Source organism: Haliotis rufescens, unplaced genomic scaffold, assembly GCF_023055435.1.
Source record: "Haliotis rufescens isolate VD_foot unplaced genomic scaffold, xgHalRufe1.0.p SCAF_22, whole genome shotgun sequence".
Lineage (NCBI taxonomy): Eukaryota > Metazoa > Mollusca > Gastropoda > Lepetellida > Haliotidae > Haliotis > Haliotis rufescens.
The window spans coordinates 5,891,310-5,905,177 of NW_025963913.1; the positions used below are offsets into that span (position 1 = coordinate 5,891,310).

The window sequence follows — 13,868 nt, forward strand, 5'->3', positions numbered from 1 at the left end:
GCTAGCTCTCATCCAAGTTAAGACATGCACACGCTTATAATCATTTCTATTGGGTGTGAATTTATCTATGAGCGACACAGAGCTGCCACTGTTTCATCCTAACTGTTAACATTTCCATAATCCCACCAGAAATGGAGAGTAAACCATTACCAAGAAAACCATTATAAAAGCAGGCATTGGTGTCATTGACGAACAACAATCTGAAGAAAGGGGCAGATGGATAGTTCTTGAAAAATCTAAGCTTAAAAAGATGTTCTCCCCGGCCGGGAATTGAACCCGGGTCTCCCGCGTGACAGGCGGGGATACTGACCACTATACTACCGAGGATTGGCTGAAAGGCACAGACAAAAATAGTAAGCTGTAGAGAGCAAGGCATGCAGCTAGCTCTCATCCAAGTTAAGACATGCACACGCTTATAATCATTTCTATTGGGTGTGAATTTATCTATGAGCGACACAGAGCTGCCACTGTTTCATCCTAACTGTTAACATTTCCATAATCCCACCAGAAATGGAGAGTAAACCATTACCAAGAAAACCATTATAAAAGCAGGCATTGGTGTCATTGACGAACAACAATCTGAAGAAAGGGGCAGATGGATAGTTCTTGAAAAATCTAAGCTTAAAAAGATGTTCTCCCCGGCCGGGAATTGAACCCGGGTCTCCCGCGTGACAGGCGGGGATACTGACCACTATACTACCGAGGATTGGCTGAAAGGCACAGACAAAAATAGTAAGCTGTAGAGAGCAAGGCATGCAGCTAGCTCTCATCCAAGTTAAGACATGCACACGCTTATAATCATTTCTATTGGGTGTGAATTTATCTATGAGCGACACAGAGCTGCCACTGTTTCATCCTAACTGTTAACATTTCCATAATCCCACCAGAAATGGAGAGTAAACCATTACCAAGAAAACCATTATAAAAGCAGGCATTGGTGTCATTGACGAACAACAATCTGAAGAAAGGGGCAGATGGATAGTTCTTGAAAAATCTAAGCTTAAAAAGATGTTCTCCCCGGCCGGGAATTGAACCCGGGTCTCCCGCGTGACAGGCGGGGATACTGACCACTATACTACCGAGGATTGGCTGAAAGGCACAGACAAAAATAGTAAGCTGTAGAGAGCAAGGCATGCAGCTAGCTCTCATCCAAGTTAAGACATGCACACGCTTATAATCATTTCTATTGGGTGTGAATTTATCTATGAGCGACACAGAGCTGCCACTGTTTCATCCTAACTGTTAACATTTCCATAATCCCACCAGAAATGGAGAGTAAACCATTACCAAGAAAACCATTATAAAAGCAGGCATTGGTGTCATTGACGAACAACAATCTGAAGAAAGGGGCAGATGGATAGTTCTTGAAAAATCTAAGCTTAAAAAGATGTTCTCCCCGGCCGGGAATTGAACCCGGGTCTCCCGCGTGACAGGCGGGGATACTGACCACTATACTACCGAGGATTGGCTGAAAGGCACAGACAAAAATAGTAAGCTGTAGAGAGCAAGGCATGCAGCTAGCTCTCATCCAAGTTAAGACATGCACACGCTTATAATCATTTCTATTGGGTGTGAATTTATCTATGAGCGACACAGAGCTGCCACTGTTTCATCCTAACTGTTAACATTTCCATAATCCCACCAGAAATGGAGAGTAAACCATTACCAAGAAAACCATTATAAAAGCAGGCATTGGTGTCATTGACGAACAACAATCTGAAGAAAGGGGCAGATGGATAGTTCTTGAAAAATCTAAGCTTAAAAAAGATGTTCTCCCCGGCCGGGAATTGAACCCGGGTCTCCCGCGTGACAGGCGGGGATACTGACCACTATACTACCGAGGATTGGCTGAAAGACACAGACAAAAATAGTAAGCTGTAGAGAGCAAGGCATGCAGCTAGCTCTCATCCAAGTTAAGACATGCACACGCTTATAATCATTTCTATTGGGTGTGAATTTATCTATGAGCGACACAGAGCTGCCACTGTTTCATCCTAACTGTTAACATTTCCATAATCCCACCAGAAATGGAGAGTAAACCATTACCAAGAAAACCATTATAAAAGCAGGCATTGGTGTCATTGACGAACAACAATCTGAAGAAAGGGGCAGATGGATAGTTCTTGAAAAATCTAAGCTTAAAAAGATGTTCTCCCCGGCCGGGAATTGAACCCGGGTCTCCCGCGTGACAGGCGGGGATACTGACCACTATACTACCGAGGATTGGCTGAAAGGCACAGACAAAAATAGTAAGCTGTAGAGAGCAAGGCATGCAGCTAGCTCTCATCCAAGTTAAGACATGCACACGCTTATAATCATTTCTATTGGGTGTGAATTTATCTATGAGCGACACAGAGCTGCCACTGTTTCATCCTAACTGTTAACATTTCCATAATCCCACCAGAAATGGAGAGTAAACCATTACCAAGAAAACCATTATAAAAGCAGGCATTGGTGTCATTGACGAACAACAATCTGAAGAAAGGGGCAGATGGATAGTTCTTGAAAAATCTAAGCTTAAAAAGATGTTCTCCCCGGCCGGGAATTGAACCCGGGTCTCCCGCGTGACAGGCGGGGATACTGACCACTATACTACCGAGGATTGGCTGAAAGGCACAGACAAAAATAGTAAGCTGTAGAGAGCAAGGCATGCAGCTAGCTCTCATCCAAGTTAAGACATGCACACGCTTATAATCATTTCTATTGGGTGTGAATTTATCTATGAGCGACACAGAGCTGCCACTGTTTCATCCTAACTGTTAACATTTCCATAATCCCACCAGAAATGGAGAGTAAACCATTACCAAGAAAACCATTATAAAAGCAGGCATTGGTGTCATTGACGAACAACAATCTGAAGAAAGGGGCAGATGGATAGTTCTTGAAAAATCTAAGCTTAAAAAGATGTTCTCCCCGGCCGGGAATTGAACCCGGGTCTCCCGCGTGACAGGCGGGGATACTGACCACTATACTACCGAGGATTGGCTGAAAGGCACAGACAAAAATAGTAAGCTGTAGAGAGCAAGGCGTGCAGCTAGCTCTCATCCAAGTTAAGACATGCACACGCTTATAATCATTTCTATTGGGTGTGAATTTATCTATGAGCGACACAGAGCTGCCACTGTTTCATCCTAACTGTTAACATTTCCATAATCCCACCAGAAATGGAGAGTAAACCATTACCAAGAAAACCATTATAAAAGCAGGCATTGGTGTCATTGACGAACAACAATCTGAAGAAAGGGGCAGATGGATAGTTCTTGAAAAATCTAAGCTTAAAAAGATGTTCTCCCCGGCCGGGAATTGAACCCGGGTCTCCCGCGTGACAGGCGGGGATACTGACCACTATACTACCGAGGATTGGCTGAAAGGCACAGACAAAAATAGTAAGCTGTAGAGAGCAAGGCATGCAGCTAGCTCTCATCCAAGTTAAGACATGCACACGCTTATAATCATTTCTATTGGGTGTGAATTTATCTATGAGCGACACAGAGCTGCCACTGTTTCATCCTAACTGTTAACATTTCCATAATCCCACCAGAAATGGAGAGTAAACCATTACCAAGAAAACCATTATAAAAGCAGGCATTGGTGTCATTGACGAACAACAATCTGAAGAAAGGGGCAGATGGATAGTTCTTGAAAAATCTAAGCTTAAAAAGATGTTCTCCCCGGCCGGGAATTGAACCCGGGTCTCCCGCGTGACAGGCGGGGATACTGACCACTATACTACCGAGGATTGGCTGAAAGGCACAGACAAAAATAGTAAGCTGTAGAGAGCAAGGCATGCAGCTAGCTCTCATCCAAGTTAAGACATGCACACGCTTATAATCATTTCTATTGGGTGTGAATTTATCTATGAGCGACACAGAGCTGCCACTGTTTCATCCTAACTGTTAACATTTCCATAATCCCACCAGAAATGGAGAGTAAACCATTACCAAGAAAACCATTATAAAAGCAGGCATTGGTGTCATTGACGAACAACAATCTGAAGAAAGGGGCAGATGGATAGTTCTTGAAAAATCTAAGCTTAAAAAGATGTTCTCCCCGGCCGGGAATTGAACCCGGGTCTCCCGCGTGACAGGCGGGGATACTGACCACTATACTACCGAGGATTGGCTGAAAGGCACAGACAAAAATAGTAAGCTGTAGAGAGCAAGGCATGCAGCTAGCTCTCATCCAAGTTAAGACATGCACACGCTTATAATCATTTCTATTGGGTGTGAATTTATCTATGAGCGACACAGAGCTGCCACTGTTTCATCCTAACTGTTAACATTTCCATAATCCCACCAGAAATGGAGAGTAAACCATTACCAAGAAAGCTATTATAAAAGCAGGCATTGGTGTCATTGACGAACAACAATCTGAAGAAAGGGGCAGATGGATAGTTCTTGAAAAATCTAAGCTTAAAAAGATGTTCTCCCCGGCCGGGAATTGAACCCGGGTCTCCCGCGTGACAGGCGGGGATACTGACCACTATACTACCGAGGATTGGCTGAAAGGCACAGACAAAAATAGTAAGCTGTAGAGAGCAAGGCATGCAGCTAGCTCTCATCCAAGTTAAGACATGCACACGCTTATAATCATTTCTATTGGGTGTGAATTTATCTATGAGCGACACAGAGCTGCCACTGTTTCATCCTAACTGTTAACATTTCCATAATCCCACCAGAAATGGAGAGTAAACCATTACCAAGAAAACCATTATAAAAGCAGGCATTGGTGTCATTGACGAACAACAATCTGAAGAAAGGGGCAGATGGATAGTTCTTGAAAAATCTAAGCTTAAAAAGATGTTCTCCCCGGCCGGGAATTGAACCCGGGTCTCCCGCGTGACAGGCGGGGATACTGACCACTATACTACCGAGGATTGGCTGAAAGGCACAGACAAAAATAGTAAGCTGTAGAGAGCAAGGCATGCAGCTAGCTCTCATCCAAGTTAAGACATGCACACGCTTATAATCATTTCTATTGGGTGTGAATTTATCTATGAGCGACACAGAGCTGCCACTGTTTCATCCTAACTGTTAACATTTCCATAATCCCACCAGAAATGGAGAGTAAACCATTACCAAGAAAACCATTATAAAAGCAGGCATTGGTGTCATTGACGAACAACAATCTGAAGAAAGGGGCAGATGGATAGTTCTTGAAAAATCTAAGCTTAAAAAGATGTTCTCCCCGGCCGGGAATTGAACCCGGGTCTCCCGCGTGACAGGCGGGGATACTGACCACTATACTACCGAGGATTGGCTGAAAGGCACAGACAAAAATAGTAAGCTGTAGAGAGCAAGGCATGCAGCTAGCTCTCATCCAAGTTAAGACATGCACACGCTTATAATCATTTCTATTGGGTGTGAATTTATCTATGAGCGACACAGAGCTGCCACTGTTTCATCCTAACTGTTAACATTTCCATAATCCCACCAGAAATGGAGAGTAAACCATTACCAAGAAAACCATTATAAAAGCAGGCATTGGTGTCATTGACGAACAACAATCTGAAGAAAGGGGCAGATGGATAGTTCTTGAAAAATCTAAGCTTAAAAAGATGTTCTCCCCGGCCGGGAATTGAACCCGGGTCTCCCGCGTGACAGGCGGGGATACTGACCACTATACTACCGAGGATTGGCTGAAAGGCACAGACAAAAATAGTAAGCTGTAGAGAGCAAGGCATGCAGCTAGCTCTCATCCAAGTTAAGACATGCACACGCTTATAATCATTTCTATTGGGTGTGAATTTATCTATGAGCGACACAGAGCTGCCACTGTTTCATCCTAACTGTTAACATTTCCATAATCCCACCAGAAATGGAGAGTAAACCATTACCAAGAAAACCATTATAAAAGCAGGCATTGGTGTCATTGACGAACAACAATCTGAAGAAAGGGGCAGATGGATAGTTCTTGAAAAATCTAATCTTAAAAAGATGTTCTCCCCGGCCGGGAATTGAACCCGGGTCTCCCGCGTGACAGGCGGGGATACTGACCACTATACTACCGAGGATTGGCCGAAAGGCACAGACAAAAATAGTAAGCTGTAGAGAGCAAGGCATGCAGCTAGCTCTCATCCAAGTTAAGACATGCACACGCTTATAATCATTTCTATTGGGTGTGAATTTATCTATGAGCGACACAGAGCTGCCACTGTTTCATCCTAACTGTTAACATTTCCATAATCCCACCAGAAATGGAGAGTAAACCATTACCAAGAAAACCATTATAAAAGCAGGCATTGGTGTCATTGACGAACAACAATCTGAAGAAAGGGGCAGATGGATAGTTCTTGAAAAATCTAAGCTTAAAAAGATGTTCTCCCCGGCCGGGAATTGAACCCGGGTCTCCCGCGTGACAGGCGGGGATACTGACCACTATACTACCGAGGATTGGCCGAAAGGCACAGACAAAAATAGTAAGCTGTAGAGAGCAAGGCATGCAGCTAGCTCTCATCCAAGTTAGTTGCACACGCTTATAATCATTTCTATTGGGTGTGAATTTATCTATGAGCGACACAGAGCTGCCACTGTTTCATCCTAACTGTTAACATTTCCATAATCCCACCAGAAATGGAGAGTAAACCATTACCAAGAAAACCATTATAAAAGCAGGCATTGGTGTCATTGACGAACAACAATCTGAAGAAAGGGGCAGATGGATAGTTCTTGAAAAATCTAAGCTTAAAAAGATGTTCTCCCCGGCCGGGAATTGAACCCGGGTCTCCCGCGTGACAGGCGGGGATACTGACCACTATACTACCGAGGATTGGCTGAAAGGCACAGACAAAAATAGTAAGCTGTAGAGAGCAAGGCATGCAGCTAGCTCTCATCCAAGTTAAGACATGCACACGCTTATAATCATTTCTATTGGGTGTGAATTTATCTATGAGCGACACAGAGCTGCCACTGTTTCATCCTAACTGTTAACATTTCCATAATCCCACCAGAAATGGAGAGTAAACCATTACCAAGAAAACCATTATAAAAGCAGGCATTGGTGTCATTGACGAACAACAATCTGAAGAAAGGGGCAGATGGATAGTTCTTGAAAAATCTAAGCTTAAAAAGATGTTCTCCCCGGCCGGGAATTGAACCCGGGTCTCCCGCGTGACAGGCGGGGATACTGACCACTATACTACCGAGGATTGGCTGAAAGGCACAGACAAAAATAGTAAGCTGTAGAGAGCAAGGCATGCAGCTAGCTCTCATCCAAGTTAAGACATGCACACGCTTATAATCATTTCTATTGGGTGTGAATTTATCTATGAGCGACACAGAGCTGCCACTGTTTCATCCTAACTGTTAACATTTCCATAATCCCACCAGAAATGGAGAGTAAACCATTACCAAGAAAGCCATTATAAAAGCAGGCATTGGTGTCATTGACGAACAACAATCTGAAGAAAGGGGCAGATGGATAGTTCTTGAAAAATCTAAGCTTAAAAAGATGTTCTCCCCGGCCGGGAATTGAACCCGGGTCTCCCGCGTGACAGGCGGGGATACTGACCACTATACTACCGAGGATTGGCTGAAAGGCACAGACAAAAATAGTAAGCTGTAGAGAGCAAGGCATGCAGCTAGCTCTCATCCAAGTTAAGACATGCACACGCTTATAATCATTTCTATTGGGTGTGAATTTATCTATGAGCGACACAGAGCTGCCACTGTTTCATCCTAACTGTTAACATTTCCATAATCCCACCAGAAATGGAGAGTAAACCATTACCAAGAAAACCATTATAAAAGCAGGCATTGGTGTCATTGACGAACAACAATCTGAAGAAAGGGGCAGATGGATAGTTCTTGAAAAATCTAAGCTTAAAAAGATGTTCTCCCCGGCCGGGAATTGAACCCGGGTCTCCCGCGTGACAGGCGGGGATACTGACCACTATACTACCGAGGATTGGCTGAAAGGCACAGACAAAAATAGTAAGCTGTAGAGAGCAAGGCATGCAGCTAGCTCTCATCCAAGTTAAGACATGCACACGCTTATAATCATTTCTATTGGGTGTGAATTTATCTATGAGCGACACAGAGCTGCCACTGTTTCATCCTAACTGTTAACATTTCCATAATCCCACCAGAAATGGAGAGTAAACCATTACCAAGAAAACCATTATAAAAGCAGGCATTGGTGTCATTGACGAACAACAATCTGAAGAAAGGGGCAGATGGATAGTTCTTGAAAAATCTAAGCTTAAAAAGATGTTCTCCCCGGCCGGGAATTGAACCCGGGTCTCCCGCGTGACAGGCGGGGATACTGACCACTATACTACCGAGGATTGGCTGAAAGGCACAGACAAAAATAGTAAGCTGTAGAGAGCAAGGCATGCAGCTAGCTCTCATCCAAGTTAAGACATGCACACGCTTATAATCATTTCTATTGGGTGTGAATTTATCTATGAGCGACACAGAGCTGCCACTGTTTCATCCTAACTGTTAACATTTCCATAATCCCACCAGAAATGGAGAGTAAACCATTACCAAGAAAACCATTATAAAAGCAGGCATTGGTGTCATTGACGAACAACAATCTGAAGAAAGGGGCAGATGGATAGTTCTTGAAAAATCTAAGCTTAAAAAGATGTTCTCCCCGGCCGGGAATTGAACCCGGGTCTCCCGCGTGACAGGCGGGGATACTGACCACTATACTACCGAGGATTGGCTGAAAGGCACAGACAAAAATAGTAAGCTGTAGAGAGCAAGGCATGCAGCTAGCTCTCATCCAAGTTAAGACATGCACACGCTTATAATCATTTCTATTGGGTGTGAATTTATCTATGAGCGACACAGAGCTGCCACTGTTTCATCCTAACTGTTAACATTTCCATAATCCCACCAGAAATGGAGAGTAAACCATTACCAAGAAAACCATTATAAAAGCAGGCATTGGTGTCATTGACGAACAACAATCTGAAGAAAGGGGCAGATGGATAGTTCTTGAAAAATCTAAGCTTAAAAAGATGTTCTCCCCGGCCGGGAATTGAACCCGGGTCTCCCGCGTGACAGGCGGGGATACTGACCACTATACTACCGAGGATTGGCTGAAAGGCACAGACAAAAATAGTAAGCTGTAGAGAGCAAGGCATGCAGCTAGCTCTCATCCAAGTTAAGACATGCACACGCTTATAATCATTTCTATTGGGTGTGAATTTATCTATGAGCGACACAGAGCTGCCACTGTTTCATCCTAACTGTTAACATTTCCATAATCCCACCAGAAATGGAGAGTAAACCATTACCAAGAAAACCATTATAAAAGCAGGCATTGGTGTCATTGACGAACAACAATCTGAAGAAAGGGGCAGATGGATAGTTCTTGAAAAATCTAAGCTTAAAAAGATGTTCTCCCCGGCCGGGAATTGAACCCGGGTCTCCCGCGTGACAGGCGGGGATACTGACCACTATACTACCGAGGATTGGCTGAACGGAGACAAAAATAGTAAGCTGTAGAGAGCAAGGCATGCAGCTAGCTCTCATCCAAGTTAAGACATGCACACGCTTATAATCATTTCTATTGGGTGTGAATTTATCTATGAGCGACACAGAGCTGCCACTGTTTCATCCTAACTGTTAACATTTCCATAATCCCACCAGAAATGGAGAGTAAACCATTACCAAGAAAACCATTATAAAAGCAGGCATTGGTGTCATTGACGAACAACAATCTGAAGAAAGGGGCAGATGGATAGTTCTTGAAAAATCTAAGCTTAAAAAGATGTTCTCCCCGGCCGGGAATTGAACCCGGGTCTCCCGCGTGACAGGCGGGGATACTGACCACTATACTACCGAGGATTGGCTGAAAGGCACAGACAAAAATAGTAAGCTGTAGAGAGCAAGGCATGCAGCTAGCTCTCATCCAAGTTAAGACATGCACACGCTTATAATCCTTCTATTGGGTGTGAATTTATCTATGAGCGACACAGAGCTGCCACTGTTTCATCCTAACTGTTAACATTTCCATAATCCCACCAGAAATGGAGAGTAAACCATTACCAAGAAAACCATTATAAAAGCAGGCATTGGTGTCATAGACGAACAACAATCTGAAGAAAGGGGCAGATGGATAGTTCTTGAAAAATCTAAGCTTAAAAAGATGTTCTCCCCGGCCGGGAATTGAACCCGGGTCTCCCGCGTGACAGGCGGGGATACTGACCACTATACTACCGAGGATTGGCTGAAAGGCACAGACAAAAATAGTAAGCTGTAGAGAGCAAGGCATGCAGCTAGCTCTCATCCAAGTTAAGACATGCACACGCTTATAATCATTTCTATTGGGTGTGAATTTATCTATGAGCGACACAGAGCTGCCACTGTTTCATCCTAACTGTTAACATTTCCATAATCCCACCAGAAATGGAGAGTAAACCATTACCAAGAAAACCATTATAAAAGCAGGCATTGGTGTCATTGACGAACAACAATCTGAAGAAAGGGGCAGATGGATAGTTCTTGAAAAATCTAAGCTTAAAAAGATGTTCTCCCCGGCCGGGAATTGAACCCGGGTCTCCCGCGTGACAGGCGGGGATACTGACCACTATACTACCGAGGATTGGCTGAAAGGCACAGACAAAAATAGTAAGCTGTAGAGAGCAAGGCATGCAGCTAGCTCTCATCCAAGTTAAGACATGCACACGCTTATAATCCTTCTATTGGGTGTGAATTTATCTATGAGCGACACAGAGCTGCCACTGTTTCATCCTAACTGTTAACATTTCCATAATCCCACCAGAAATGGAGAGTAAACCATTACCAAGAAAACCATTATAAAAGCAGGCATTGGTGTCATTGACGAACAACAATCTGAAGAAAGGGGCAGATGGATAGTTCTTGAAAAATCTAAGCTTAAAAAGATGTTCTCCCCGGCCGGGAATTGAACCCAGGTCTCCCGCGTGACAGGCGGGGATACTGACCACTATACTACCGAGGATTGGCTGAAAGGCACAGACAAAAATAGTAAGCTGTAGAGAGCAAGGCATGCAGCTAGCTCTCATCCAAGTTAAGACATGCACACGCTTATAATCATTTCTATTGGGTGTGAATTTATCTATGAGCGACACAGAGCTGCCACTGTTTCATCCTAACTGTTAACATTTCCATAATCCCACCAGAAATGGAGAGTAAACCATTACCAAGAAAACCATTATAAAAGCAGGCATTGGTGTCATTGACGAACAACAATCTGAAGAAAGGGGCAGATGGATAGTTCTTGAAAAATCTAAGCTTAAAAAGATGTTCTCCCCGGCCGGGAATTGAACCCGGGTCTCCCGCGTGACAGGCGGGGATACTGACCACTATACTACCGAGGATTGGCTGAAAGGCACAGACAAAAATAGTAAGCTGTAGAGAGCAAGGCATGCAGCTAGCTCTCATCCAAGTTAAGACATGCACACGCTTATAATCATTTCTATTGGGTGTGAATTTATCTATGAGCGACACAGAGCTGCCACTGTTTCATCCTAACTGTTAACATTTCCATAATCCCACCAGAAATGGAGAGTAAACCATTACCAAGAAAACCATTATAAAAGCAGGCATTGGTGTCATTGACGAACAACAATCTGAAGAAAGGGGCAGATGGATAGTTCTTGAAAAATCTAAGCTTAAAAAGATGTTCTCCCCGGCCGGGAATTGAACCCGGGTCTCCCGCGTGACAGGCGGGGATACTGACCACTATACTACCGAGGATTGGCTGAAAGGCACAGACAAAAATATAGTAAGCTGTAGAGAGCAAGGCATGCAGCTAGCTCTCATCCAAGTTAAGACATGCACACGCTTATAATCATTTCTATTGGGTGTGAATTTATCTATGAGCGACACAGAGCTGCCACTGTTTCATCCTAACTGTTAACATTTCCATAATCCCACCAGAAATGGAGAGTAAACCATTACCAAGAAAACCATTATAAAAGCAGGCATTGGTGTCATTGACGAACAACAATCTGAAGAAAGGGGCAGATGGATAGTTCTTGAAAAATCTAAGCTTAAAAAGATGTTCTCCCCGGCCGGGAATTGAACCCGGGTCTCCCGCGTGACAGGCGGGGATACTGACCACTATACTACCGAGGATTGGCTGAAAGGCACAGACAAAAATAGTAAGCTGTAGAGAGCAAGGCATGCAGCTAGCTCTCATCCAAGTTAAGACATGCACACGCTTATAATCATTTCTATTGGGTGTGAATTTATCTATGAGCGACACAGAGCTGCCACTGTTTCATCCTAACTGTTAACATTTCCATAATCCCACCAGAAATGGAGAGTAAACCATTACCAAGAAAACCATTATAAAAGCAGGCATTGGTGTCATTGACGAACAACAATCTGAAGAAAGGGGCAGATGGATAGTTCTTGAAAAATCTAAGCTTAAAAAGATGTTCTCCCCGGCCGGGAATTGAACCCGGGTCTCCCGCGTGACAGGCGGGGATACTGACCACTATACTACCGAGGATTGGCTGAAAGGCACAGACAAAAATAGTAAGCTGTAGAGAGCAAGGCATGCAGCTAGCTCTCATCCAAGTTAAGACATGCACACGCTTATAATCATTTCTATTGGGTGTGAATTTATCTATGAGCGACACAGAGCTGCCACTGTTTCATCCTAACTGTTAACATTTCCATAATCCCACCAGAAATGGAGAGTAAACCATTACCAAGAAAACCATTATAAAAGCAGGCATTGGTGTCATTGACGAACAACAATCTGAAGAAAGGGGCAGATGGATAGTTCTTGAAAAATCTAAGCTTAAAAAGATGTTCTCCCCGGCCGGGAATTGAACCCGGGTCTCCCGCGTGACAGGCGGGGATACTGACCACTATACTACCGAGGATTGGCTGAAAGGCACAGACAAAAATAGTAAGCTGTAGAGAGCAAGGCATGCAGCTAGCTCTCATCCAAGTTAAGACATGCACACGCTTATAATCATTTCTATTGGGTGTGAATTTATCTATGAGCGACACAGAGCTGCCACTGTTTCATCCTAACTGTTAACATTTCCATAATCCCACCAGAAATGGAGAGTAAACCATTACCAAGAAAACCATTATAAAAGCAGGCATTGGTGTCATTGACGAACAACAATCTGAAGAAAGGGGCAGATGGATAGTTCTTGAAAAATCTAAGCTTAAAAAGATGTTCTCCCCGGCCGGGAATTGAACCCGGGTCTCCCGCGTGACAGGCGGGGATACTGACCACTATACTACCGAGGATTGGCTGAAAGGCACAGACAAAAATAGTAAGCTGTAGAGAGCAAGGCATGCAGCTAGCTCTCATCCAAGTTAAGACATGCACACGCTTATAATCATTTCTATTGGGTGTGAATTTATCTATGAGCGACACAGAGCTGCCACTGTTTCATCCTAACTGTTAACATTTCCATAATCCCACCAGAAATGGAGAGTAAACCATTACCAAGAAAACCATTATAAAAGCAGGCATTGGTGTCATTGACGAACAACAATCTGAAGAAAGGGGCAGATGGATAGTTCTTGAAAAATCTAAGCTTAAAAAGATGTTCTCCCCGGCCGGGAATTGAACCCGGGTCTCCCGCGTGACAGGCGGGGATACTGACCACTATACTACCGAGGATTGGCTGAAAGGCACAGACAAAAATAGTAAGCTGTAGAGAGCAAGGCATGCAGCTAGCTCTCATCCAAGTTAAGACATGCACACGCTTATAATCATTTCTATTGGGTGTGAATTTATCTATGAGCGACACAGAGCTGCCACTGTTTCATCCTAACTGTTAACATTTCCATAATCCCACCAGAAATGGAGAGTAAACCATTACCAAGAAAACCATTATAAAAGCAGGCATTGGTGTCATTGACGAACAACAATCTGAAGAAAGGGGCAGATGGATAGTTCTT

The 13,868-nt window shown here is 43.8% G+C and overlaps 35 non-coding genes across 35 annotated transcripts; all 35 read right to left on the reverse strand.

Moving 5' to 3' along the window:
* Positions 1–255: 255 nt before the first annotated feature.
* Positions 256–327, reverse strand: Trnad-guc. The gene has a single exon. It is a non-coding gene; the product is annotated as a tRNA-Asp (tRNA).
* Positions 328–634: 307 nt separating this feature from the next.
* Positions 635–706, reverse strand: Trnad-guc. Its single transcript has one exon. It is a non-coding gene; the product is annotated as a tRNA-Asp (tRNA).
* A 307-nt stretch (positions 707–1,013) lies between these two features.
* Trnad-guc lies at positions 1,014–1,085 on the reverse strand. Its single transcript has one exon. It is a non-coding gene; the product is annotated as a tRNA-Asp (tRNA).
* Positions 1,086–1,392: 307 nt separating this feature from the next.
* Trnad-guc lies at positions 1,393–1,464 on the reverse strand. Its single transcript has one exon. It is a non-coding gene; the product is annotated as a tRNA-Asp (tRNA).
* A 308-nt stretch (positions 1,465–1,772) lies between these two features.
* Positions 1,773–1,844, reverse strand: Trnad-guc. The gene has a single exon. It is a non-coding gene; the product is annotated as a tRNA-Asp (tRNA).
* Positions 1,845–2,151: 307 nt separating this feature from the next.
* On the reverse strand, positions 2,152–2,223 carry Trnad-guc. The gene has a single exon. It is a non-coding gene; the product is annotated as a tRNA-Asp (tRNA).
* Positions 2,224–2,530: 307 nt separating this feature from the next.
* On the reverse strand, positions 2,531–2,602 carry Trnad-guc. The gene has a single exon. It is a non-coding gene; the product is annotated as a tRNA-Asp (tRNA).
* A 307-nt stretch (positions 2,603–2,909) lies between these two features.
* Trnad-guc lies at positions 2,910–2,981 on the reverse strand. The gene has a single exon. It is a non-coding gene; the product is annotated as a tRNA-Asp (tRNA).
* Positions 2,982–3,288: 307 nt separating this feature from the next.
* On the reverse strand, positions 3,289–3,360 carry Trnad-guc. The gene has a single exon. It is a non-coding gene; the product is annotated as a tRNA-Asp (tRNA).
* Positions 3,361–3,667: 307 nt separating this feature from the next.
* On the reverse strand, positions 3,668–3,739 carry Trnad-guc. Its single transcript has one exon. It is a non-coding gene; the product is annotated as a tRNA-Asp (tRNA).
* Positions 3,740–4,046: 307 nt separating this feature from the next.
* On the reverse strand, positions 4,047–4,118 carry Trnad-guc. Its single transcript has one exon. It is a non-coding gene; the product is annotated as a tRNA-Asp (tRNA).
* Positions 4,119–4,425: 307 nt separating this feature from the next.
* On the reverse strand, positions 4,426–4,497 carry Trnad-guc. Its single transcript has one exon. It is a non-coding gene; the product is annotated as a tRNA-Asp (tRNA).
* Positions 4,498–4,804: 307 nt separating this feature from the next.
* Trnad-guc lies at positions 4,805–4,876 on the reverse strand. The gene has a single exon. It is a non-coding gene; the product is annotated as a tRNA-Asp (tRNA).
* Positions 4,877–5,183: 307 nt separating this feature from the next.
* Positions 5,184–5,255, reverse strand: Trnad-guc. The gene has a single exon. It is a non-coding gene; the product is annotated as a tRNA-Asp (tRNA).
* Positions 5,256–5,562: 307 nt separating this feature from the next.
* On the reverse strand, positions 5,563–5,634 carry Trnad-guc. Its single transcript has one exon. It is a non-coding gene; the product is annotated as a tRNA-Asp (tRNA).
* A 307-nt stretch (positions 5,635–5,941) lies between these two features.
* On the reverse strand, positions 5,942–6,013 carry Trnad-guc. Its single transcript has one exon. It is a non-coding gene; the product is annotated as a tRNA-Asp (tRNA).
* A 307-nt stretch (positions 6,014–6,320) lies between these two features.
* Positions 6,321–6,392, reverse strand: Trnad-guc. Its single transcript has one exon. It is a non-coding gene; the product is annotated as a tRNA-Asp (tRNA).
* Positions 6,393–6,696: 304 nt separating this feature from the next.
* Positions 6,697–6,768, reverse strand: Trnad-guc. Its single transcript has one exon. It is a non-coding gene; the product is annotated as a tRNA-Asp (tRNA).
* A 307-nt stretch (positions 6,769–7,075) lies between these two features.
* Positions 7,076–7,147, reverse strand: Trnad-guc. The gene has a single exon. It is a non-coding gene; the product is annotated as a tRNA-Asp (tRNA).
* A 307-nt stretch (positions 7,148–7,454) lies between these two features.
* Positions 7,455–7,526, reverse strand: Trnad-guc. The gene has a single exon. It is a non-coding gene; the product is annotated as a tRNA-Asp (tRNA).
* Positions 7,527–7,833: 307 nt separating this feature from the next.
* Positions 7,834–7,905, reverse strand: Trnad-guc. Its single transcript has one exon. It is a non-coding gene; the product is annotated as a tRNA-Asp (tRNA).
* Positions 7,906–8,212: 307 nt separating this feature from the next.
* Trnad-guc lies at positions 8,213–8,284 on the reverse strand. The gene has a single exon. It is a non-coding gene; the product is annotated as a tRNA-Asp (tRNA).
* Positions 8,285–8,591: 307 nt separating this feature from the next.
* Trnad-guc lies at positions 8,592–8,663 on the reverse strand. Its single transcript has one exon. It is a non-coding gene; the product is annotated as a tRNA-Asp (tRNA).
* Positions 8,664–8,970: 307 nt separating this feature from the next.
* Trnad-guc lies at positions 8,971–9,042 on the reverse strand. The gene has a single exon. It is a non-coding gene; the product is annotated as a tRNA-Asp (tRNA).
* A 307-nt stretch (positions 9,043–9,349) lies between these two features.
* On the reverse strand, positions 9,350–9,421 carry Trnad-guc. Its single transcript has one exon. It is a non-coding gene; the product is annotated as a tRNA-Asp (tRNA).
* A 304-nt stretch (positions 9,422–9,725) lies between these two features.
* On the reverse strand, positions 9,726–9,797 carry Trnad-guc. Its single transcript has one exon. It is a non-coding gene; the product is annotated as a tRNA-Asp (tRNA).
* A 306-nt stretch (positions 9,798–10,103) lies between these two features.
* Positions 10,104–10,175, reverse strand: Trnad-guc. Its single transcript has one exon. It is a non-coding gene; the product is annotated as a tRNA-Asp (tRNA).
* A 307-nt stretch (positions 10,176–10,482) lies between these two features.
* Positions 10,483–10,554, reverse strand: Trnad-guc. Its single transcript has one exon. It is a non-coding gene; the product is annotated as a tRNA-Asp (tRNA).
* A 685-nt stretch (positions 10,555–11,239) lies between these two features.
* Trnad-guc lies at positions 11,240–11,311 on the reverse strand. Its single transcript has one exon. It is a non-coding gene; the product is annotated as a tRNA-Asp (tRNA).
* Positions 11,312–11,618: 307 nt separating this feature from the next.
* On the reverse strand, positions 11,619–11,690 carry Trnad-guc. Its single transcript has one exon. It is a non-coding gene; the product is annotated as a tRNA-Asp (tRNA).
* A 309-nt stretch (positions 11,691–11,999) lies between these two features.
* Trnad-guc lies at positions 12,000–12,071 on the reverse strand. Its single transcript has one exon. It is a non-coding gene; the product is annotated as a tRNA-Asp (tRNA).
* A 307-nt stretch (positions 12,072–12,378) lies between these two features.
* Positions 12,379–12,450, reverse strand: Trnad-guc. The gene has a single exon. It is a non-coding gene; the product is annotated as a tRNA-Asp (tRNA).
* Positions 12,451–12,757: 307 nt separating this feature from the next.
* Trnad-guc lies at positions 12,758–12,829 on the reverse strand. The gene has a single exon. It is a non-coding gene; the product is annotated as a tRNA-Asp (tRNA).
* Positions 12,830–13,136: 307 nt separating this feature from the next.
* On the reverse strand, positions 13,137–13,208 carry Trnad-guc. The gene has a single exon. It is a non-coding gene; the product is annotated as a tRNA-Asp (tRNA).
* A 307-nt stretch (positions 13,209–13,515) lies between these two features.
* Positions 13,516–13,587, reverse strand: Trnad-guc. The gene has a single exon. It is a non-coding gene; the product is annotated as a tRNA-Asp (tRNA).
* Between the last annotated feature and the right edge of the window lie 281 nt (positions 13,588–13,868).